The 26,225-nt window shown below is 45.8% G+C and overlaps 1 long non-coding RNA gene across 2 annotated transcripts in view; it reads left to right on the plus strand.

The window, feature by feature from the left end:
* LOC132380590 (uncharacterized) overlaps positions 1-8,513 on the plus strand; it is a 35,562-nt gene extending 27,049 nt beyond the window's left edge. For both annotated transcript variants that reach the window (XR_009507817.1, XR_009507818.1), the window contains exon 4: positions 3,511-8,513. This is a non-coding gene — a long non-coding RNA (uncharacterized LOC132380590). The remainder of the gene's footprint in view (positions 1-3,510) is intronic.
* Positions 8,514-26,225: the final 17,712 nt, after the last annotated feature.

Below are 26,225 nucleotides of genomic sequence, written 5' to 3' on the forward strand. Positions count from 1 at the left end.
TCCTGTCAGGATTAAAGGCAAAGTGAATAAGGATAAGGAACCTTTGTTCTCTAGGGATATTGGAACTCTGATAAAGAAGAAGAGAGAGATGTATGACATGTAAAGGAAACAGGGAGCAAATAAGATACTTGAGGAGTATAAAAAGTGCAAAAAAAACTTAAGAAAGAAATCAGGAGGGCTAAAGGAAGACATGAGGTAGCCTTGGCAGTCAAGGTGAAGGATAATCCAAAGAGCTTCTACAGATATATTAAAAGCAAGAGGATAGTAAGGGATAAAATTGGTCCTCTTGAAGATCAGAGTGGTCGGTTATGTATGGAACCAAAAGAAATTTGCGTCTGTATTTACTAAGGAAACTGACATGGAGTCAATGGAAATAAGGCAAACAAGTAGTGAGGTCATGGAACCTATACAGATTGAAGAGGAAGAGGTGCTTGCTATCTTGAGGCAAATCAGAGTAGATAAATCCCCAGGACCTGACAGGGTATTCCCTCGGACCTTGAAGGAGACTAGTGTTGAAATTGCAGGGGCTCTGGCAGATATATTTCAAAATGTCGGTACCTGTGGGTGAGGTGCCGGAGGATTGGAGGACAGCTCATGTTGTTCCATTTTTAAAAAAGGCTCTAAAAGTAATCCAGGAAATTATAGGCCAGTAAGTTTGACGTCGGTAGTAGGTAAGTATTGGAAGGAGTACTAAGAGATAGGATCTACAAGTATTTAGATAGGCAGGGACTTATTAGGGAGAGTCAACATGGCTTTGTGCATGGTAGGTCATGTTTAACAAATCTATTAGAGTTTTTTGAGGAGGTTACAAAGAAGATGGATGAAGGGAAGGCAGTGGATGTTGTCTACATGAACTTCGGTAAGGCCTTTGACAAGGTCCCACATGGGAGGTTAGTTAAGGAAGATTCAGTAGTTAGGTTTACATGGTGAGGTAGTAAATTGGATTAGACTCAATGGGAGAAGTCAGAGAGTGGTAGTGGAGGATTGCTTCCCTGAGCCTGTGACTAGAGGTGTGCCACAGGGATCAGTGCTGGGTCCATTGTAATTTGTCATCTATCTCAATGATCTGGATGATAATGTGGTAAATTAGATCAGCAAATTTGCTGATGATACAAAGATTGGAGGTGTAGTGGACAGTGAGGAAGGTTTTCAAGCTTGCAGAGGGACTTGGATCAGCTGGAAAAATGGGCTGAAAAATGGCAGATGGAGTTTAATACAGACAAGTGTGAGGTATTGCACTTTGGAAGGAAAAACCAAGGTAAAACATACAAGGTAAATGGTCGGGCATTGAGGAATGCAGTAGAACAGAGGAATCTGGGAATACAGATACAAAATTCCCTAAAAGTGGCGTCACAGGTAGATAGGGTAGTAAAGAGAGCTTTTGTTACATTGGCCTTTATAATTCAAAGTATCGAGTATAAGAGTTGGAATGTTATGGTGAGGTTGTATAAGGCATTGGTGAGGCTGAATTTGGAGTATCGTGTGCAGTTTTGGTCACTAAATTACAGGAGGGAAATTAATAAGGTTGAAAGAGTGCAGAGAAGGTTTATAAGGATATTACCAGGACTTGAGAAACTGAGTTACAGAGAAAGGTTGAATAGGTTAGGACTTTATTCTCTGGAGCATAGAAGGATGAGGGGAGATTTGATAGAGGTATATAAAATTATGATGGGTATAGATAGAGTGAAAGCAGGCAGGCTTTCCATTGAAGCTAGGGGAGAAAAAAAAAACAGAGGACATGGGTTAAGGGTGAAGGGGGAAAAGTTTAATGGGAACATGGGGGGGGGGCTTCTTCACAACAAGAGTGGTGGGAGTGTGGAATAAGCTGCCAGATGAAGTGATAAATGCAGGCTCGCTTTTAACATTTAAGAAAAACTTGGACAGGTACATGGATGAGAGGTGTATGGAGGGATATAGTCCAGGTGCAGGTCAGTGGGACTAGGCAGAAAAATGGTTCGGCACAGCCAAGAAGGGCCAAAAGGCCTGTTTCTGTGCTGCAATGTTCTATGGTCCTATGAATGTTAACATAGCATTTTCCTTCTTCACCTGCAAATTAACCTTTAGGGATTCCTGCACGAGGACTTCCAAGTCCCTTTGCACCTTGGATTTTAGAAAATAGACTGTTTTCTTTTCTTCTACCAAAGTGCATGACCAGATACCTCCTAACACTGTATTTTGCCCGTTCACTTAATCTGTCTTAAGTCCTTCTGCAGCCTTTCTACTTCCTGAACACCACATGCCCCTCCACCTCTCTTCATATTGGGTGTAAACTTGGCCACAAAGCTATCAATTTCATCATCCAAATAATTGACATATAACATAAAAAGAAACAGTCCCAACACTGACCCCTGCGGAACATCACTAGTTACCAGTAGTCAATCAGAAAAGGCTCCCTATATTCCACTCTTTGCCTCCTACCAATCAACTGAAGGTCTAACCTTCAGTTAGAAGGTTCTTAGTTAGAAGTATCTTTCCTATTATACTATGGGCTCTTGTCTTGCTAAAAAGCCTCAGGGAACTTGGCCTTGGCTTTTTCTCCTTGGAGCGACAGAGGGTGAGAGGTGACCTGATAGATGATAGAGAAGCTTTGATTGTGTGGATGGTCAGAGGCTTTTTCACAGGGCTGAAATGGCTAACATGAGGGGGGCATAGTTTTAAGGTGCTTGGAAGTAGGTACAAGGGGGATGTCAGAGGTAAGTATTTCACACAGAGAGTGGTGGGTGTGTGGAATGTACTGCCAGCGGTGGTGGTAGAGGCGGATACAATATGGTCTTTTAAAAGATACTGTTGGATAAGTACATCAAGCTTAGAAAAACAGAGGGCTATGTGGTAAGGAAATTCTAGGCAGTTTCTAGAGTAGGTGACACGGTCAGCACAATATTGTGGGCCGAAGGGCCTGTAATGTGCTGTAGATTTCTATGTTCTGTGTGTGGCACCTTGTCAAAGGCCTTCATAAATCCTGAAAAATCTGAAGAAAGTACATATCTACGATTCTCTTTTGCCTATTCTGCTTGTTGTTTCCTCAAAGAATTCCAGTGGATTTGTCAGGCAAGATTTTTCCTTGAGAAAACTATGCTGACTTTGGCCTGTTTTATCACATGTCTCCAAGTACTCCAAAACCTCATCGACTTAAAACTTAATTCCAACATCTTCCCAGCCACTGAAGTCAGGCTAACTGGCTTTAATTTCCATATTTTTTCCTCCCTCTCTTATTGAAGAGTGGAGTGACATTTACAATTTTCCAACTAGAAACACAGAAGAGAGACCCCGATGATTTTCTCAGCTGACCTCACTATCCGCTGCAGGGCCTTGCGATCCGAGATGGTGCAATTTCTAAACCAGGCAGTGATGCAGCTGCACAGGATACTGTCAGTACAACTTCTGTAGAATGTGATGAAGATGGGGGGTGGGAGATGGACTTACGGGGAGATGTTCAGTGGAGAGTGGTCGCTCCATGCCCTCCTGAAGTCAACAACCATCTCTTTTTGTTTTGTCCTCATTCGGAGACAGGTTGTTGGCTCTGCACCGGTCCGTTAGCCGCTAGACTCCTCTCTGTAAGCTGACTCGTCGTTCTTGCTGCTGAGACCCACCGCGGTCGTGTCATTGGTGAACTACTATCTGCAGAGGCGTAATGTCCTGTAGCCAGTCCTTGGGGAGCTCACTGATGCTGTCATCACCTCCGCTGAGGTTCCCAGCGAAGCCAAGGATGACAATTTGGACCCTGGACACAGCAGCTTCAGACATCCCGGATGTAAGGAGGAACCAGAGCCAGTCCTGGAAGAGCGGTGGTACGAAATAGATCTCACTTCCCTCTCAGATGCAGAAGGTGTGTGCGTTTCTGCCACCTCTCCGTGCCAGGTGGAGGGAGCACATCAAAGGGCAGCTGCTGCCTTACGCAAAAGACTGTCCTCGCTTAACTGCCTCCCCCGACTTCTTCCGTGGACAGACATCAATCAGGGAGGTGGGGGGGCAGTGTCCAAGAAAAATCCTTCCACCATCTTAGCATTCGTTCAACATACCTCAGTGCGTATTAAGACAGCTTTCCAGAAGACACTGCATTGCTGACTTAAGAGAGACCAACAGGTTTCTGAGACTTGAAACTTAGCAGAAATGCCTGACTGTTAAGTAATGTTGCTGTAAATAATTGCTTGTTAATGCATCACTATCCTAAATTATTTCAGTATAAATCATCATAGACAGTTATTGCCCTCATGGCAGTTCATTAGTTTGTTTTGTCATTGTTATTTGCACTGGGATACGATAAAAACACCTTTTGCTTTGTATATTTTCCAGACAGATCATTCCGCACACAAGTCCACTGGGGTAGTAAAAAGATGAAACAATACAGAATATAAACTTGGGGGCCACTTTATTAGGTACAGGAGTGGAACCTGGTGTGGCCTTCTGCTGCTATAACCCATCCATTTCAAGGTTCGAGGTGTTGTGAGTTCAGAGATGCTTTTCTGCACACCGCTGTTTAAATGCATGGTTATTTGAGTTACTGTCAGCTTGAACCAGTCTGGCCATTCGCTGACCTCTCTCATTGATGAAGGCATTGATGAACTGAGCTGCCACTCACTAGATATTTTTGTTTTGTTTTTTCTATGTAAGCTCTAGAGCAGGGGTTCCCAACCTTTTTTTTTAAATGCAGTGGACCCTACTGTTAACCAAGGGGTCTGTAGACCCTGGTTTGGGCACCTCTGCTCTAGAGACTGTTGTGTGTGAAAGAGATCAGTGGTTTTTGAGGTACTCAAACCACCCTGACTGGTATGAACAACCATTCCACGGTCAAAGTCACTTAGATCACGACAAATGAACCTCTTAACAATGCTTTTATGCATTGAGTGATTGGCTGATTAGATAACTGCATTAACAAACAGGTGCATGAGTATACCAAACGAAGTGGCCACTGGGGGAGAATACAGTGCAGGCCAACAACCAAAGTGCAAGGGCCAAGTTGAGGTAGATTGGGAGATCAAAATTCTCCTTTTAGCACATGAGAGGACTATTCAAGAGTCTGACAACAGTGGGATAGAAACTGTCCTTGAGGCTGGCGACAAGTGCTCTTAAACATTTATAACCTGCCTGACAGGAATGAGAAGAGAGAAAGACGAAGTTGGGATGGGTCCTTGGCTGCTTTCCAGAGACAGTGGCTGGTTTGCGTGAAGGGCTGGGCTATGTTCACATTTCTCTGCAGCCTGGCAGAGTAGTTCCACACCAAATCATGCTGTATCTGTATATGAAAACTGATAAGTCATCGGGGACACGTTGAATTTCTATATAGATTCCTGAGAAAGTGCTATTGTGCCTTCTTGGTGGCAGCATCAATGTGGCTGGACCAGGACAAATACTTGGTAATCTTCACACTCCAGAACTGTAAACTCTCAACTAGCTCCCCCCTCTTTCCAAGACTGAGGGGTGGGCAGTGCAAAATCTTTCCCTGTAACGCAGAACATCTAAACCCTGGAGGCCCAGTTGAAGAGCGAGTGGGAATATGATGATAAAGATTTTCACGCAGAGCATGGTTGCAGTCTGGAGTTGTTGCCCAAGTATGTGGTGGGGTCATGATTATAAAGTACCTGGAGCAGCCCCTGAATAGACAAGGCACAGAGGGCTATATATTACTTGCTTGGAAATGGTAATATAGTTCATCCAATATATGAACTATATTGGATCGATTGTGAGAATGCTGCAAGTGTGCATAAACCTGATGGTGCTCCAGTGTGATGCTAAAGGTGCTGCACTATTGTGTTACAAACAGAAACTGCAGGTCAGGCAGCATCTGTGGAAATGAATCAACAGTTAATGTTTCTGTCTGAGATCTTTCATCAGGACTGGAAAGGATGGGGGAAGATGCCAGAATAAAAAGGTGGGGGGGGGGGGGAAGGAAAGGACAAGCTCGAAGGTAATAGGTGAAGCCAGAAGGGCGGACCAAAGGTACGGGGGAGGGTATCTAGAGGGAGGTGTTTGGTAGTTGAGAAGAGTTGCTCCTCCAACCTGAGAGTGGTCTCATCCTGGCACAAGAGGAGGCCAGGGACCGACATGGCGGAATGAAAATGGAAATCATGCTTGGCCACCAGGAGGTTTCACTTCTGGTGCATGGAGCAGGGGTACTCGACAAAACATTTTACGATGGGTCTCATCAATGTAGAGGAGGCTGCATCAGGACCATTGGATACAGTAGCAGATGAAGTGTTGTCTCACTTGGAAGGACTGTTTGGGGCCCTGAATAGAGGTAAGTGAGGAGGTGAATGGGCAGGACTGCTTGCACAGGTAAGTACCTGGAACAGCCCCTGAATAGACAAGGCACAGAGGGCTATATATTACTTGCTTGGAAATGGGTTAAATGCTTTTGGGTACTTGATAGTTTGCATGGACAATGTTGGCCAAATAAATATCTGTCCTGATTGGTAGAGGAATCAATTTCCTTTTGGAGATAGTTCAGCAGCTTGCCTTCTGTTAGAACTTTAAAATGTGCTCTGTTCCACAATACAGCAAATGCTAAAAATACATTGTATATAAACGATTGTGAGAATGAAGCAAGTGTGCATAAACCAGATGGCGCTCCAGTGTGATGCTAACAGTACTGTATTATTGTTATGTTGTCCATGCAAACCTGCCTGCCAGGATATTGGTTCCCCCTTGCATTGAATTGCAACCCGTCCTTTTTGTACAGGTCACGCCTGTCCCAATGTTCCAGAAATCTGAATCCCTGCCCCCTGCTCCAATCACTCAGCTACACATTTATCCTCTATTCCTATACTCATGTCACGTGGCACAGGCAGTATCCTGAGATTACTACCTTTGAGGCCTGCTTCTCAACTTCCTTCCTAACTCCCTGTAGTCTGTTTTTAGGGCCTCTTCCCTTTTCCTACCTATGTCGATGGTACCAGTATGTACCACAACCTCTGGCTGCTCACCTTCTCACTTCAGGATATTGTGGACGCAATCAGAAACATCCCCAACACTGACTCCTGCGGCACGCCGCTAATCACCAGGCTCCGCTCCTAGAAACAACCTCAACCACCGCGCTCTATTTCCTATCTTGGAGCCAATTTTGAATCCACCCAACTCACTCTTCCTGGATATGCTTCCATCTTTTCCTCATCAGACAGGGTTCTCTGAGCTTTCCAGGCTTACCTTTCACTCTGACAGAAACATGCAACCCCAGGCATGGTGTCACACTCATAATGGCCATTTGTTCCCTTCATACATGATCTCCCAGTCAGCATCCGCTAAATCCTATCTAATTCCCCCAAAATTAGCCCTGTACCAGTTTAGGACCTTAATCTACGTTCTTACGCAGGGAGCAGGAATGACTGTGGTACTGAGCCATGTTGAACCACAGTAAAACACCAAGTCACTTACAGCTCTCCTCCCCCTACCTCCCAACTTCTGCAACCCAGCAGAGGTTGTATGCACACTCAATATTTGTTCTCCAAACTCATGACTCCCCTATAGATCAAATCTATCTTGATCCTGAATACGTTCACGGCCCTGAGCTTTCTGGAGCACAGAGAGTAAACATTCACAGTCCACTGGAAAAGAAGGTCCTCATCTCCATTCTTAATGAGAAATATTTATTCTGAATCTCTGCCTTCTGCATGAGAGTTCCCTCAGGTTAGGCCACAACACTATTATTATGTTCAGTTATGGTCGCCTCATTATAGGAAGGATGTGGAAGCTTTAGAGAGGGTGCGGAGGAGATTTATCGGGATGCTGCCAGGTTTAGAGAGCGTGTCTTATGCAGAAAGACTTTTCTTGTTGGAGTGAAGGAGGGTCAGAGATGACTTCATAGAAGTGTACAAGATGGTATCGCATGCAAAGCCACTCAATCTATGTCTTATTTTTTTCACTTGTCTCATTCAATAATTGGGTCCAGGGTCCATATTGGAATCCTTGGCTTCACCAGGAACCTCAGCAGTTGTGAGGACAGCATCAGTGAATAAATATATAATCCACGATGATTGCTCGACAGTGAAGGCAGTAGGGGACAGACTCAGAGCAGAATGAAGGGTGAACAACGTGCTGACTGGGTGACAAGGTTGATCAGGTAACTGTGAAGGGAGCAGATACAAAATGGCGACAATCGATACCTCATTGACAACGTCAGATGTGGGAGATGCAGTAAGGCAAGGGTTAACACAATATCCAGGCAAGGTTAGATTGCAAATAGAGTGCAGGCAGCCCAGGCAAAATGGTCTTTGAAGAACTCCTGTCCTTGAACACCAGTGGTCTGGAGATGTGATCAGTGATCCAAGACACACACCAACAAATGCTTCAAATCATCATCCATGGTCAGCTTGTAGTTTCTGTTGACTTCTGTCACCTGTATTGTGAATGGAGATTGTTTTTTCAAGTCAAGAAATTAAGCATAACGATTTACCAAATGGTTAATATCTGTAACTGCTAATCAATTCTGTATAAAAATGGAACTTCTCTGCTCAGAAATCAGAATAGTGTGGTGACATGGGGCCAACCTGTTCTCCTTGTGCACAAATAAAAAAAGTATGTCTGGGTCGTAAATGTGTGCGTGTATTCTGTGTCTAGACATGTTATTTTATCATTGGTGATGACACAACCTACCTAGTGACTTCCTCAAGACCCAAGGGAGCTTCCATACGTATGCAAGGCCAACATAACCAAATGCAGGAAAACATCAGAAGGAGGATGAGACAGAGAAGAGGAGAAAAAGTGAATGGGGTGAGGGACAGTGAGAGAGAGAGAGAATGAGGTGGGAGCCAGAGAGTAAGAGACAGAGTGATGGGTAATTCTGAGCTGAAATTCCCAACCTCAGGATATTTCAAAGGACTTTGGCAAGAAACTGAGCATTTCTTGTTGGGTCACTGGTGTAACAAGGGAACACATCTCTAACAGTCAAGTTGTAAAGAATCAGTCAAGCTGACATCAGACGTTATACACAAAAGGGTAGATCCAGCAAACCTTGTCCCTGATGCAAACCAGAATCCTAAATCTTGATCCCAACCCCAATTTAAAACTCGAAACCTAATCCCTATTCCTAACCCAAATTTCAATTTATCATAAACAAATCTGTAACCCAAAAACCTTGGCCCGTAACCATCATCCTAATCCCTAAACACTAACCTTGTACCCGATCAAACCCTAACTTGTAAATCTAGCCAAATTTGTAGAAGTAACTTGTCACTACCCTAAACCCTGACACGAGACCTTATCACTAACCTTAACCCCTTATCCCTGATCCTGATCCGGTCTCTAAACTTACCTCATCAACAGTTATCATTTTACTCTGTACATCTGTAATAAATTTGGGGTAAAGTTCAGGATTTAGAGATTGGGAATTAAAGTTATAAATTTGGGATATAGTTCAGGATTTAGTTTAGGGACGCAAACACGAGGAAATCTGCAGGTGCTGGAAATTCAAGCAACACACACACAAAATGCTGGTGGAATGCAGCAGGCCAGGCAGCATCTGTAGGAAGAAGCACTGTCGACATTTCGGGCTGAGACCCTTCGTCAGGACTAACGAAGGGTCTCGTTCTGAAACGTCGACAGTGCTTCTTCCTATAGATGCTGCCTGGCCTGCTGCATTGCACCAGCATTTTGTGTCTGTTGCTTTAGTTTAGGGATTAGGATTAGTGTTACAAATTTGGGGTATCACTCAGGATTAGGTTTAGAGATGGGGTCAGGGATATAAATTTAGGGTATCATTCAGAATTAGGTTTAGGGATTGGGGTCACTGTTATAAATTCGAGATACAGTTCAGGATTTATGGTTAGGGAATTAAGAGTTAGTTCCAGCACATCCTTTCTTGGACAAGGAGCCCAAAACTGCTCACAATACTCGATGCGATCTGATCAGTGCCTTATAAAGACTCAGCATAACACTGTTGCTTTTATATTCTAGTCCTCTTGAAATGAGAGTCTCCCTCACTGTTTCTCCTCCCCCACCCTTCCTCCCACCACTGTTTCTGCTTGAGCCACTGACTTTCCTCTAGCAGACTGAACGATACTCCAATGACAGGGATGGGGAATGGGAGATTTCAGCTCACTCCAACCGACTGAATGCAGCCACTCACCACAGTCTGTTTGGTTCTCCAAGTGCAAAGGAGACCACAGGGTGAAAACCAAATACAATGGCCCAGACTGGGAGATAGTGTGATAGGGAGATAGGATTCATATTGAATCCTAGTTCAGGGTCAGAGATCCCTGGATGGTGCGATGGGAAGAGAGGAGGTATTGAGAGCAGTTTGGGGATCCTTATCTGAGAAAGGATGAGCTGACATTGGAAAGGGTCCAGTAGAGGATCATGAGAATGATCCCAGGACTGAAATGGTTAATGTTTGAAGAACATTTGATGGTTCTGGGCCCATAGTTTAGAAGAAAGCCTTGATAGTGGATGTGGAGAGGATGTTTCCTACACCATAGAATGCTGGGTTGGAACAGGTTTGCTGCCTTCCAGTATTTGATCAGAGAAATGACAAGCTGATATGAGCGGTGCATACCTAAGTTCGTCCGCAGACTGCTGAGAACTGCTTCTACTTGCCAATAACACCCATACACCATCAATTTAAAGGACGTCACTTAGGGTGATACTATGCTTTATAGTGTGACTGTATGTTCTACTGCCTTGGGCTGTGTATGGCAATTGGTACAGTGTTTTGTACCTTGGCTGTGGAATAACACTCTCATTTGGCAGTATTTATGTATAGTTGAATGATATTAATTTAAACTTGAAAAAGTATAAGACATTTGTGAGACCTAATTTGGAGTCCCCCTCTCTGCCTCCTGCATCCTTTTCTCCTCCCTTCCACACCCCTCTTCCCCCAACCTAATTCCTCCCACACCACTCTCCCTTCATCTCCCCCCCGCACCCCTCCTCCCACCCTCCTGCACCCCTCTTCCCTCACCCTCTGGCTCCCATAACCTTCCTTTTCTCTCTCTCCCTCTGCCTCCCTCCCGCACCCCCCTTCGTTCCCCCCCTCCTCAGGCTGACGAGGAGGGGTTTCAGTGAGGGATGGGGCACCAGCCGGGCAGACAGAGGCTGCCCGCTGCTGATTGGCTGGCGCCGTTTCTCGCTGAAGCCACCTCCCCCCGGGCGCACGCTGGCTGGGGCGCTGCGTCGCCATGGAAACCGGGCTGGGACGACAGGACGGCAGGCGCCACCTCCCGCCGCCCTGCCTCAAGCCGTCGGTAGTTGCGGCTGATGGTGGTGGAGTTATCAACCAGGCCCGGGGTAGAGTTTGGATCTTGCCGTGTTAGTGTTTACTTCAGGGTGAGGAAGCGGGACTTACTGTCCACGGGCTGACTGGGATCTTGCTGTGCATGTGTTGGTGGAGTTATCAACCGGGCCCGGGGTAGTGTTTGGATCTTGCTGTGTTAGTGTTTACTTCAGGGTGAGGAAGCGGGACTTACTGTCCACGGGCTGACTGGGATCTTGCTGTGCATGTGTTGGTGGAGTTATCAACCGGGCCCGGGGTAGTGTTTGGATCTTGCTGTGTTAGTGTTTACTTCAGGGTGAGGAAGCGGGACTTACTGTCCACGGGCTGACTGGGATCTTGCTGTGCATGCGTTGGTGGGGTTATCAACCGGGCCCGGGGTAGAGTTTGGATCTTGCTGTGTTAGTGTTTACTTCAGGGTGAGGAAGCGGGACTTACTGTCCACGGGCTGACTGGGATCTTGCTGTGCATGTGTTGGTGGGGTTATCAACAGGGCCCGGGGTAGAGTTTGGATCTTGCTGTGTTAGTGTTTACTTCAGGGTGAGGAAGCGGGACTTACTGTCCACGGGCTGACTGGGATCTTGCTGTGCATGTGTTGGTGGGGTTATCAACAGGGCCCGGGGTAGAGTTTGGATCTTGCTGTGTTAGTGTTTACTTGCAGGGTGAGGAGGTGGGACTTACTGTCCACGGGCTGACTGGGATCTTGCTCAGTAGGCATTGCTGAGGTTATCATGGGCTTGGGGTAGAGTTGGGATCATGCGGTGTGTATGTCACGTTGGATGTAACTGAGTAGGCGTTGCTGGGCTATCAATTCGGGGCTAGGGTTTGGATCTTGCTGTCCGTGTGTTGGGTGGGATCTTGCAGTGTATAAGCCTATTTTGGGGTCTTGCTGTGCATCTTGGTGGGTTCCTTTTTGCCGGACATGGGATGAGTGGGGCTGAGCAGGTGGTAATTGGGGTCTTGCAGTGCCGGTTGTTGGTTTCTGCTGTGTACCTGCTGGGTAGGGTGGTGCCCTGCGTTCATTGATGGAGTTCTCCCATCTTTGATGGTGGAAAAAGGTTGGATCTCGCTGTATGGATGCTGGTGTGGGATCTTGCTGTGTGTTCTTTTTGCCAGGGCTGGAATGGGCTTTACACTCTGCTGCATTGGGCAGGATTGTTCTGTGCACGCACACTGATTTAAGGGAAATTTATTGGACAAAGAGATGGGTTGGGAAGTGGCTGATGGAGTTCGAAGTAAATTTTATCATCAAAGTACATATATACAATCCTGAAATTAATTTTCTTGTGGGCATACTCAACAAATCTATAAAATTGATGAAAGACTGCCCAACTAGAGTGCAGAAGACAACAGATTGTGCAAGTGCAAAAACAAGAAATAATATAAATAAGGAATACATATCGAGAACATGAGATGAATGGACCTTGAAAGTGAGTCCATTGGTTGCGGGGACATTTCAGTGATGGGGCAAGTGAAGTAGAGTGGTTATTCCCTTTGGTTCAAGAGCCCGATGGTTGAGGGGTAGTAACTATTCCTGAACCTGGTGGTGTGAGTCCTGAGGCTTGTTCCTCCTTCCTGATGGTAGCAGCGAGAAGAGAGCATGACCTGGGTGGTGCCTCCGATCTGGCTCTCAGCAGATTTCAGATCTCATGGTTCCTCCAGGGCTTCTGGTAGGGGTGAACTTTGATTTAGTGATGACCCACTAGTCGACAACTGTTCTAATAAAGTCCATTACAACCATGGTGGAAGGTAGGGACAAGAGGAACTCTATCTGTGTTAAGGCAATGTGAAGATGGAGGAAATGCTGCTGAGGGAACAGATGAAGCAGGGATGAAGGAGCTAAGAAAAGGGAATAGCATTTCTACGGGAGGCAGGGTGGCAAGAGGTATAGTCAAGAATGCAGTTTCCTTTCCAGAACATCAGAGATGTTATCGTTCTTCACAGAACAGGGTTTCCGTTCCTCCACCATTGATGCTGCCCTCACTGACATCTCCTCAAACTGAGGTGTCACCCATTTACAGCTGCTTAAGTGAGCAGTGTGGCGTGGCATTCCAGCTGGACTTGGTGCTGTTTTGCACGGCAGAAGACAAGCCGTATAGTGTTGGCAGATTTCTGCAACATTCATGGACTCAAGTTACTATATTTTAATGATTTATGTGCTTGCTCTCTTAAACGTGCCTTGTGCTGTGTTCATGGCTATTCACGTATGGTCGAATGAGCAACTTTAAATTCCTCCGTGCTATCATCTCAGAGGATCTACCCTGGGTCCAGCATGTAAGTGCAATTACGAAGAAAGCACCACAGTGCCTCTACTTCCTTAGAAGTTTGCAAACATTTGGCATGACATCTAAAACTTAGATAAACTTCCATAGAGATGTAATGGAGTGTATTTTGACTGGTTGTAGCAGTATTGAAGCACCAATGCCCTTGAATGGAGAATCCTACAAAAAGTAGTGGATACGGCCCAGTCCGTCACAGGGAAACCCTCCCCACCATTGAGCACATCTACATGGAGCACTGTCACAGGAAGGCGGCATTCATCATCAGGGACCCCCACCAGGTTATGCTCTCTTCTCGCTACTGCCAACAGAAAGAAGGTCCAGGAGCCTCAGGACTCACAGCAGCAGGTTCAGGAACAGTTATTATCTCTGAACCATCAGGCTCTTGAACCAGAGGGGATAACTTCATTCAACTTCGATTGCCCCATCTCTGAACTGTTCCTGCAACCTACAGACTCACTTTCAAGGACTCTTCATCCCATGTTCTCAGTATTTATTGTTTATTAATTGTTATTTTTTCTATTTTTCTATTTGGTGTCCTTTGCACATTGGCACTGGCTGTCTGCCCTGTTAATGCAGTCTTTCATTGATTCTATTATGGTTATACACAGAAGAAAATTAATCTCAGGATCATATATGATGCCATATCTGTGAATACTTTGATAATAAGTTGACTTTGAATATGCCATTCTCATATGGGAGGAGGTACAGGAGCCTGAAGATGCACAGTCAACATTTTAGGCAAGTGAGGTTGAATGACGCTATCCCCTCTGGTTCAGAAGGCTGATGTTTGGGGGGTAATAACTGTCCCAGATGGTGCAGAGGGTGTGAGCCGTGATGGAACTGGCTGAGGCAATGATGTCTGCAGTCTCTTGCAATTTGTGCATTGGTGCCTCCATACCAGGCAGTGATAAAACCAGTCTGAATGCTTGCAATTACAATCTGCAATAGTCTGATGATGCAGTAAATCTCCTCAATCTCCTACCTGATGTGCTTCCTTTGTGCCTGCATTGGCGTGTTGGCCCCCGGATAGATCCTCTTGAGATGTCGATACCTAGGAACTGAAAACTGCTGATCCCTGTATGAGGACTTGTGTGTGTTCCCTCGACTTCCCGTCGCTGAAGTCCACAGTCACTTCTTTGGTCTCCGATGGTGAGTGTGAGGTTGTCGTCGTGACACTGCTCAACGTAAGTTTGCAGGTATGTCGGCAGTTTTCATGATAATCGGTGGTGGAGAAGGTGGGCGGTCTGAGGATATTGATCAATGGGAAAAGTGGGCAGAGAAAAGGCAGGTGAAATTCAATGCTGCGAATTATGAGGTGACATACATTCAGGGGACCATTAATGGTCGGACATGCACAACGGACAGAGGGACCTCAGTGCACAAATCCGTGGATCCTTGAAGGCAGCAGCATTGGTCAGGACACAATCATGAAGAAGGCATACCAGCAGCAGTACTTCATTAGGATTTGATAAGTTTGCTATATTGCCAAAGACACTGGCAAATTTCTACTGATGTACTGTGGAGAGTACTCTGACTGGTATGGAGGCTCCAATGCACAGGATCGGAAAAAGCTGCAGAGGGTTGTAACTCGGCCCCTCCATCACTGAGGACATCTTCCTGAGCAACGCTGCTGCTATCAGGGAGGAACTACAGGAGCCTACAGGCGCACACTCAACATTTTAGGAATAGCTTCTGCCTGTCTGCCATTAGATTTCTGAACAGTCCATGAACCCAAATTCAGATTCGACTTTATTTATCACATGTGCATCAAATCATACAGTGAAACGCATTGTTTGTGTGAACAACCAACACATCCGAAGGAAGCCCGTGAACACCACCGTGCTTTTTGTTTCCCGTTGCATTATTTATTTATTTTTAAATTCTAATTTATAGTTTTTTATGTATTGCACTGTACTACTGCTACAAAAACAACAAATTTCATGGTGTATGTCAGTGATAATAAACCTGATTCTAGCAGTGGCATGTGGGATCCTGGCGTTCATTCGCCAGGGTTTTGACATACCAACAGGGAGGTTATGGTTAACTTTATGGTGCACTGGTCAGACCACAGCTGTGAGGGTTTCCGGTGACCACACTAAAGGAAGGGGGTGACTGTGCTGGCCGTGGTGCGGAGGGGACGTTGTGTGGGACGTCTCTATCAAGGGAAGAGAATGGAGAGGCAGAGGAACGCAGAAGGGCACAGATATTCGGAACATTTTCTCCACAGAGCAGGAGCTACATTTGGAGATCAGGTTTGGTGGGGGGGGGGGGTTTATTAGATTTTTTTCTTCTTCTATACTGTATTATGTATGCATTGAACTACTGCTGTTAAGTTAACAAATTTCATGATACACACTGGTGACAATAAACCTGATTCTGATGTGTGTGTGTGAGAGAGAGAGAGACACACACAGAGAAAGGGATCAAATTTCCCCCTCCTAAGAAGAACTAACGCTTCCCATTTCTAGCCCTGCAGTTTTTTCAGCTGGTTCCCTTCACTGGTGAACAGTTTCGTCAGATCAGCCCTGTATCAGTGCACGGCCTCATTCAGTTCTGAGTGTGATGAACTTCCTTCATGATACCCTATTCTTTTTGATTATGGGGCTGTCATTCAAACAGTGTCATAAATAAGAGGGTGCCAGACTCAGGTAGTGTGATTTAAACACTCCTGATCAGATTACAGCTCGCTCACGGAGAGAGTCGTAGGTAGCAATAGAGACATCGCCACTTAGGGACCAGTGTAACAGAGAAACTTCGGTTATTTTATAGATATTTCCCTCTGAGAGAGAGGGACCAAGCGACACTGGTCACTGGACAGATCTCCCCAAGAGAGGGACTGAGAGACACCGGTCAGTGTACAGATCTCCCTCAAAGAGAGAGGGACTGAGAGACACCGGTCAGTGTACAGATCTCACCCCAAGAGAGAGACTGAGAGACACCGGTCAGTGTACAGATCTCCCTTTGAGAGAGAGGGACTGAGAGACACCGGTCAGTGTACAGATCTCCCCCTGAGAGAGAGGGAGAGACACTGGTCAGTGTACAGATTTCCCCAGGAGAGGGACTGAGAGACCACGGTCAGTGTACAGATCTCCCTCTGAGAGAGAGGGACTGAGAGACACTGGTCAGTGTACAGATTTCCCTCAGAGAGAGAGGGACTGAGAGACACCGGTCAGTGTACAGATCTCCCTCAGAGAGAGGGATGAAGAGACACTGGTCAGTGTACAGATCTGTTCCTGAGAGAGAGGGACTGAGAGACCCTGGTCAGTGTACAGATCTCCCTCTGAGAGAGAGGGACTGAGAGACACTGGTCAGTGTACAGATCTCCCCCTGAGGGAGAGGGACTGAGAGATACTGGTCAGTGTACAGATTTCCCCAGGAGAGGGACTGAGAGACCACGGTCAGTGTACAGATCTCCCTCTGAGAGAGAGGGACTGAGAGACACCGGTCAGTGTACAGATCTCCCCAGAGAGAGAGGGACTGAGAGACACTGGTCAGTGTACAGATTTCCCTCAAAGAGAGGGACTGAGAGACACCGGTCAGTGTACAGATCTGTTCCTGAGAGAGAGGGACTGAGAGACACTGGTCAGTATACAGATCTCCCTCTGAGAGAGAGAGACTGAGAGACACCGGTCAGTGTACAGATCTCCCCCTGAGAGAGAGGGACTGAGAGACACTGGTCAGTGTACAGATCTCCCTCAGAGAGAGGGATGAAGAGACACCGGTCAGTGTACAGATCTGTTTCTGAGAGAGAGGGACTGAGAGACACTGGTCAGTGTACAGATCTCCCCCTGAGAGAGGGATGAAGAGACACTGGTCAGTGTACAGATCTCCCCCTGAGAGAGGGATGAAGAGACACTGGTCAGTGTACAGATCTGTTCCTGAGAGAGAGGGACTGAGAGACACTGGTCAGTGTACAGATCTGTTCCTGAGAGAGAGGGACTGAGAGACACTGGTCAGTGTACAGATCTCCCCCTGAGAGAGAGGGACTGAGAGACACGGGTCAGTGTACAGATCTCCCCCTGAGAGAGCGGGACTGAGAGACACTGGTCAGTGTACAGTACCGTTCCTGAGAGAGAGGGACTGGCTGCATTGTTGCTTGTCATTGACATCAATGATTTGGATTGACAATCTGGTAAACTGGATCAGCAAATTTGCAGTGGACAGTGAGGAAGGCCATCAGTGGGGTCTGGACCCGCTGAAAATGGCAGTTGGAATTTAATGCAGACGAGGGTGAGGAGTTGCACTTTGGTAGGATCAATCCGGGTAGGATGTTCACAGTGAGTGACAGAGCTCAGAAAAATGCAGTAGAAGAGATCTGGGAATACAAATTCATGACTCCTTGATAGTGGTGACATGATTTGGAGAGGTATAATATGATTAGGAATAGTCGGCATAGCTTTGTCAAGGACAGGTCATGTCTTATGAGCCCGATTGAATTTTTTGAGGATGTGACTAAACACATCGATGAAGGAAGAGCAGTAGATGTGTATATGGATTTCAGCAAGGCATTTGATAAAGTACCCCATTCAAGGCTTATTGAGAAAGTAAGTAGGGATGGGATACAAGGGGTCATTGCTTTGTGGATCCAGAACTGGCTTGCCCACAGAAGGCAAAGAGTGGTTGTAGACGGGTCATATTCTGCATGGAGGTCGGTCGCCAGTGTAATGCCTCAGGGATCTGTTCTGGGACCCTTACTCTTTGTGATTTTTATAAATGACTTGGATGAGGAGGTGGAGGGATGGGTTAGTAAGTTTGCTGATGACACAAAGGTTGTGGATAGTGTGGAGGGCTGTCAGAGGTTACAGCGGGACATTGATAGGATGTAAAACTGGGCTGAGAAGTGGCAGATGGAGTTCAACCCAGATAAGTGTGAAGTGATTCATTTTGGTATGTCAAATATGATGGCAGAATATAGTATTAATGGTAAGACTCTTGGCAGTGTGGAGGATCAGAGAGATCTTGGGTTCCAAGTCCATAGAATGCTCAAAGCAGCTGCACAGGTTGACTCTGTGGTTAGGAGGGCATACGGTGTATTGGTCTGCATCAATCGTGGAATTGAATTTAGGGGCCGAGTGGTAATATTGCAGCTATATCGGACCCTTGTCAGACCCCACCTGGAGTACTGTGCTCATTTCTGGTCACCTCACTACAGGAAGGATGTGGAAACCATAGAAAGGGTGCAGAGGAGATTTACAAGGATGTTGCCTGGATTGGGAAGCATGTCTTATGAAAATAGGTTCAGTGAACCTGGCCTTTTCTCCTTGGAGCGACGGAGGATGAGAGGTGACCTGATAGAGGTGTACAAGATGATGAGAGGCATTGATCGTGTGGATAGCCAGAGGCTTTTTCCCAGGGCTGAAATGGTTGCCACAAGAGGACACAGGTTTAAGGTGCTGGGGAGTAGGTACAGGGGAGATGTCAGGGGTAAGTTTTTTACGCAGAGAGTGGTGAGTGTGTGGAATGGGCTGCCGGCAACGGTGGTGGAGGCAGATACGATAGGGTCTTTTAAGAGTCTTTTGGATAGGTACATAGAGCTTAGGAAAATAGAGGGCTATGGGTAAGCCTAGTAATTTCTAAAGTAGGGACATGTTTGGTACAACTTTGTGGGCCAAAGGGTCTGTATTGTGCTGTAGGTTTTCTATGTTTCTATGATAGATATAGGGTCATTAAGAGAGCATTGGCCTTCATAAATCAGAGTATTGAATGCAGGATTTGGGATGATATGTTGAAGTTGTACAAGATGTTTGAGAGGGCTAATATGGATATTGTGTGTAATTCAGGTCACCTACCTGGAGGAAAGATGTCAATAAGACTGAAAGTGTACAGAGACAATTTACAAGGAGGTTGCTGGGATTTGAGGACTTGAGTTATCGGGAAAGGTTGAATAGGTTAGGACTTTATTCGCTGGAGTGTAGGAGAATGAAGGGGAGATTTGATAGAGATAAATAAAATTATGAGGGGTATTATTAGGGTAAATACAAGGAGGCTTTTTCCCCTGAGGTTAGGTGAGACTAGTCCTAGAGGTCATAGATTAAGTTTGGTTCCGTAAGGTTGTTATAGTCTTAATGTAGCTAATGTTGTTCTGTTGTTTGAGAAGGATGGTATAGGGAAATACAGACTAGCCAGCTTGACACCAGTGGTGGGGAAGTTACTGCAGGGAATTCTAAGGGACAGGATCTACCAGCGTTTGGATTGACAGTCTACTTAAGAGGAATCAGCTTGGCTTTGTGTGTGGAAGGTCAAGTTTGAGAATCCTTTAGAGTTTGATTTTGAAGATTCAAAATTAAGCTTATTAATCACGTGTACATTTGAAATATACAGTGAAATGCGTCATTTGTTTTAATGACCAACACAACCCAAGGATTACAGGGTGCAGCCCACAAGTGTCGCCACACATTCTGGCGCCAACTTAGCGTGCCCACAATACTTAGCAGAACAACATAGAACACCACAAGCAACAAAACAAGTCCAGTTTCTCTCTCCCACTCGTGCACACACACACACAGGCAGTCCACCAACTCCAGGACAGCCTGCAGCAGATTCTGACTTGGCTTTGGTTTCCACAGTGAACTCGGAAATTTGCCAATTCAAGCTCTGGCCAAACGGGCCTCGACCTCTGGACTTCCAGTCCAAACCTCAGGCCTCGATTCTTGGCGGTAGCCCCAATTTCCGCCAAGCACCGAGCGAAGAGAGGCGCCAAGGGTAGTCGACAAGATCCTGCGTGGCAGGCTGCTCTTGAAGGTTAGATCCCAGGGAGAGCTGGTTGTGTGGAGTTGGAATTGGCTGGGAGATGGGAAGCAGCGGGTGGTGGGTGAAGTTTGTTTTTCGGAATGGAGGACAGTAACTCATTGTGTGCCACAAGGTTCGGTGCTGGGACCTGTGCTTTCTCTTACTTATACAAATGACTTGGATGTGAAGTTGGAGAGGTTCTTGAGAGTGAATAAAATTGTGATTATTTGTTGAGCTGTTTATTCTGTGATTTATAGCAAGTTTATTTCTGCTGCAAAACAACACATTTTGCACCGTCTGTCAGTGATCATCTGATTCTGAGATAACAGGGATCTCGATCAGTTAGGGAAGCGGGCTGAGGAGTGGCAAATTGATCTCAACAGAGGTTTAAATAAGGTGATGCATTTTGGAAAGTCAAACCAGCTGTTGGAAACCACTTTTTTATTATATTTTTTATAAGATTCGTACTTTTTAACAAACTCATGTATTTTCCATAGTATGTGGTGGTTCATCCCCACTCACTGGCAGAAAGTGGTATAGCAGCTAAACTAACAGTTTATCACCTTCTCATTTTTTGTTAGCACATTACTCACATGATATTGTTTTAATTATGTAGCCTATTGACTAGTTTATTCCTATCTAAGGAATTTTCCTTAACTTATAAAAGTGATGGATTTTTCAAAGATGCCGTCCTTTTTTTTTGCTTCTTTATGACTTTGTCCTCACATCCATGCACCTCTTAGCATCATTTCTCAGCTCTTTATTTAGTTGGCTTCATGTTTGTTTTGTACTCTAAAATAAACTACAATCTCGGAATTAAGACCGCTCATCATTCCTGGCTCCTGGAAGTACCGTAAGGATCTGAAACAGAGATCCAACACCGAGTAGGGTTTATACAATGAATGGTCAGGCACTAGGGAGCGTAATGGAACAGAGAGACCTGGGGTACAGGCACAGTGTTCATTGAAATCAAACACACAGGTAGACAGGGTGGTGAAGAAGGTGATGGTTCATCGTTTAGGGTACTGAGTATAAGTGTTCTTTCGTTTCAGTCAATGGTGAACCTGCACTTGGAGAACTGTGTACACTTTTGGTCACCCATTATAGGAAAGACGTGGTTAAACTGGAAAGAGTGCAGAATAGATTTATGTGGATGCTACCAGGGCTGGAGGGCCTGAGGTACAGGGAGAGCTCGGGCAAGCTGGCTCCTTATTCCTTCATGTGTAGGAGAATGAGCAGGGATTCTTAACCTGGGGTCCACAGACCTCTCAGTTAATGGTGGGAGCCTATGGTATAAAAGAGGTTGGGATCCCCTGTATAGAGGTGTGCATAAAGTGGACGGTAACGGTATTTTCCCCAGGGTAGGGAGTCCAAAACCAGAGAAATAGGTTTTGGGAGAGAGGGGAAAGATTTAAACAGGACCTGAGGGGCAAATTTTTCATGCAGAGGATGGTGAATGCATGGAACGAGCTGCCAGAGGAAGTGGCTGAGATGGGTACAACAGGATGGTGTAAGAGGCTCTTGGATAGGTATATGGAGGGGTGGAGCTTAGAGTGAAGTGAGCTGAATGCAGGAAATTGGGGTAAGTTGGGTGGGTAGGCGGCCTGGGCTGATTGAGCTTAAGGGCCTGTATCTGGGCTGTAATGCTCTATGACTATGATTTGAAATGTCATCTGTTCATTGGCCTCCATAGATGCTGTCTGACCCATTGTGTTCATAGTTACAGAACAGTACAGGCCCTTTGGCCCATCTAACTCTTCCCTTCTGCATAGCTGTCCATTTTTCTTCAATCCATGTACATATCTAATGGTCTCCAACAAATCTACCTTACCACCAGTCTTGGCAGCACGTTCCACTACTGTCTATGTAAAAAAAAACTCTGACATCCCACCCTTCAATCACCTTAAAATTATACCCCCTCATATTAGCCATTTCTGCCTCTGGGAAAAAGTCTGACTGTCCACTCAATCTATGCCTCTTATCATCTTGTACACCTCTATCAAATTGCCTCTCATCCTGCTTCACCCCAAAGAGAAAAGCCCTAGTTTCCTTAACCTATCTTCATAAGACATGCTCTCTAATCCAGGTAGCATCCTGGTAAATCTCCCCTGCACCCTCTCTTAAAGCTTCCACATCCTTCCTATAATGAGCCGACCAGAACTGAACTGAACATAATACTCTTGGTGTGATCTAACCAGGGGTTAATAAAACTGCAATGTTACCTCACAGTTCCTGAACTCAATCCCCCAACTCCTGAAGGCCAACACATTAGGTGCAAAAAGAATCATATTTAGTATCAGTAATTTGTATGACATGAAATTTTATTTGTAGCAGTAAAGTGTAAATACATAAAATTATTATAAATTACAAAAATATATGATGCAAAGAAAAGGGGTTAATGAGGTGGTATTCACGGAGCATTCAGAAATCTGATCAGGGAGGGAAAGAAGCTGTTCCTAAATCACTGAGTGTGAGTCTTCAGTCTCCTGTACCTCCTCCCTAATGGTGCTAATGAGAGACCTGGGTGGTAAGAATCCTTAATGACTGTTGCTACTTCTTGAAGGTGTCTTCGATGGTGGTTAATGAAGAAGCTAGCTGGGGTCAGAGTGGGTCCCTTTGAGATAATGTCTACGGGGGGACGTGAAGATGTGTGGGTGGAGTCATAAATGATTACTTCTCATTAATGTTCACCAAGGAAGTAGTGAATTTAAGGAAGGGATACAGGGTTGATCCGGTAGTAGACCAGTATTAAGAAGGGGAGCTGTTAGCTGTCATGGAACATATTAGGGTTGATAAGTCCCCAGGGTGGGATATGATTTATCCTCGGTTTCTATGGGAAGCAAAAGAAGAGATATTTTTCTAGGTTCAAAGATCAATATTTACAGGTATTAGGAGTTTGCTGAAGTGGTGTGCCGCAGGGATCTATGCAGGGTCCTTTGTTGTTCGTTATTTACATTGATGCACCGTCAATAACTCTCAGAGACAGGAGGCAAGCGATAGGCTTTTATTAGCTGCAAGAGACCACCACACAACATCCTGGAGACTGAGGGAGGAGCAGTGCCTTTATACAGGGGTCTGTGGGAGGAGCCACAGGAGCAGTCAGCAGAGGGATACGTCCAGACAGGTATATGTATTTCACCGCATACATAAACAATAGTTTGCAGCTGATAGTTAAATGTGCAGTATTGTAGAGGTAATCAAAACCAAGGACCAAGGAGCGGCACATGGGGTTTAATTTGGATAAGTGTGATGTGCTCCACTTTAGGAAGTCAAGCCAGGTTTGGACTTTCACAGTAAACGATCAGGCCTCGAGGAGTGTTGTGGAGCAGAGGGACACTGGAGTGCAGGGTATATGGTTTACTGAAAGTGGAGGTGGTGTTTGGCACACTGGTCTTCATTACAGTCAGGACACTGAGTACAAGAGTTGAGATATTAAGTTGCAGTTGTAGAAGACATTAACTCAACCAGGGGCGGTCCTAATCCTGTCTGCAAAAGGAGGGGGGTTTGGCATGGGGCATGTGGCAACCCCTTCCCATAAAGCCCAGAGCTACAGAAATGCCACAGTAGGCCCGAAGTCCTCATTCCTGGGGGAGGGAGGATACTCCAAGAACATGGGCTACACTGGGAAAACTTGAAGACTCTGGCGAGCTGCTGTCGACGGCCTATGGTGTGATGGGCTTAAGAAGAATAATATAACACATTGGTGAGGCTGCACTTGGAATACTGTGTACAGTTTAGGCCGCCCTGGTCCTCTGGTCTCCTCCCACATCCTAAAGATGTACCGGTTAGGATCAGTGAGGTCTGTGTCGGCACTTGTGGGTTGCTCCCAGCACAATCCTCACTGATTTGATTTGACGCAAACAACACATTCCACTGCATGCTTCGACATAGGTGACACAAAAGCTAATCTATCCTTGGGTTGGCAGGGACAAGTTGGGCTGAAGGGCCTGTTTTTGTCCTGTGTGACTTGGAAAGTTGGTAGTGTTGCAGGTTGGGAGGAAAACTGTCTGAGGCTTGAGTATCTGCAAGATGGAATTTAATCCCACCAAGTGGGAGGTGATCAAACGGACCCTCCCTCACTAACTCTCTGCCCCCATTGCCAGTTGAATTGTTCACTCTTTGCTTTTGTCTTCCTTAACACCAAATCTCACCCATTTTGAGAAGACTAGAATGTAAGAGTAAGGATGTGATGCTGAGGCTTTACAAGACATTGGACAAATTGCACTTGGCGTATTGTGAGCAGTTTTGGACCTTTATCTAAGAAAAAAAGTGATGACATTGAAGAGAGTCCAGAGGAGATTCACGACAGTGATTCTGAGAATGAAGAAGTTAATGTATCGGGAGCATTTGATACCTCTGGTTCTGTATTTTCTGGAGCTCAGAGGAATGAAGGGGAATCTCATTGAGTATTGAAAGGCCTAGGTAGAGTGGACATGGAGAGGATGTTTCCTATTTTGAAGGAGTCTAGGACCAGAGGGCACAGCCTCAGAATAAAGGGATGTCCATTTAGGACAGACATGAGAAGGAACTTCTGTAGCCTGTGGATGATGAATATGTGGAACATACTGCTATGGATGGATGTGGAGGCCAATTCAGTGAGTATATTTAAAACAGGTTGATAGGTTTTTGGTGAGTCTGAGCATCAGAGGTTAAGGGGAGAGGACAGGAGAATGGGGTTGAGAGGGAAATCAGCTATCAGCAGAGCAAATTCAAAGTTCTGCTTCTGTCTTACGGTCTTCCACTATTCTCTCTTTTCTCCAAAACTCTCCCATTCCCTCCCCCACTCCCATCATTGTGCTCTACCATTTTTGCCCCACATTCTGTTTCCCATTCCCCCCACACCATGCATCTCCATCAGGACCCAGTGAATGGAGGGAACTGAGGAGTGTGGTAGAAGAGAGAGATTTGGGAATACAAATACATCATCCCTTGGAGGTGGTCATAGAGTTAGGTGGGGTTGTAAAGAAAGCTTTTGGCACATTGGTCTTCATAAATCAGACGACTGAGTATGGGAGTTGGGATGTTATGCTTAAGTTGCGTAAGACGTTGTTGAGGCCAAATTTGGAGCATTGTATGCAGTTCTGGTCACTGAACTACAGGAGAAACATCCGTAAGATCGAAAGAGTTCAGAGAAAATTTACAAGAATGTTGCTGGGCCTTGAGGGCCCAAGTTATAGGTAAAGATGGAATAGGTTGGCACTTTATTCCCCGGAGCGAAACAGATTCAGTGGAGATTTGATAGAGCTAAACAAAATTATGCGCAGAATAGGTAGGGTAAATGTAAACAGGCTTTTTCCACTGAGGTTGGGTGAGGCTAGAAATAGAGGTTATAGGTGAAAGGTGATATGATTAGGGGGGAGCTCTTCATTGACTGTGGAAATGGGCCTGTTTCTGGGCTGCAGTATCCTATGTCTCTGTGACTATGAATGTGGTACCCTCATCAGTATCTTCCCTTTTCCCTCCCCATACCTTCCTGGATTGTGTTAGGGGGTCATTCCCACTGCCCATCTACTACACCTCACCCAGGGGCCTGCCTCCACTATACCCTCTGGCGCGTGGTCTTCACTACCACCAGCCCTTTCCTGTGGCTGGTGCTGGGAACTGAGCTTGCCTCGTAATAACACAGGAGCCAATAACAGGAACTGATAGAAACGGTTCCTGGTCATAAATTACCCTCATCCTATCCTGTCTCCACTGGGCCAGTCACAAGCACTGAAGAAGGAAGCCGGGATCTCCACTGACCAAGCTCGTTGGCCGGTTCCAGGGAACCCTAGCTATCTCTGAGACTGTTTAGTCTGTCTTGGGTAAGTAGGGCAGGGCCGCACAGCAGTGTAGCACCCTGCAATGCTTTTCAGCGCCAGTGATCAGCGATTGTGGTTCAACTTCCACCACTGCCTGTGAGGAATTTGTACGTTTTCCCCTCCAGATGCTTCGGTTTCCTCCCACATTGCAAAGACGTGCAGTACAATGAGTTGTCTGCATGCTGCGTTGCCGCTGGAAGGGTGATGACACTTGTG

Source organism: Hypanus sabinus, chromosome 24 (assembly GCF_030144855.1).
Source record: "Hypanus sabinus isolate sHypSab1 chromosome 24, sHypSab1.hap1, whole genome shotgun sequence".
NCBI lineage: Eukaryota > Metazoa > Chordata > Chondrichthyes > Myliobatiformes > Dasyatidae > Hypanus > Hypanus sabinus.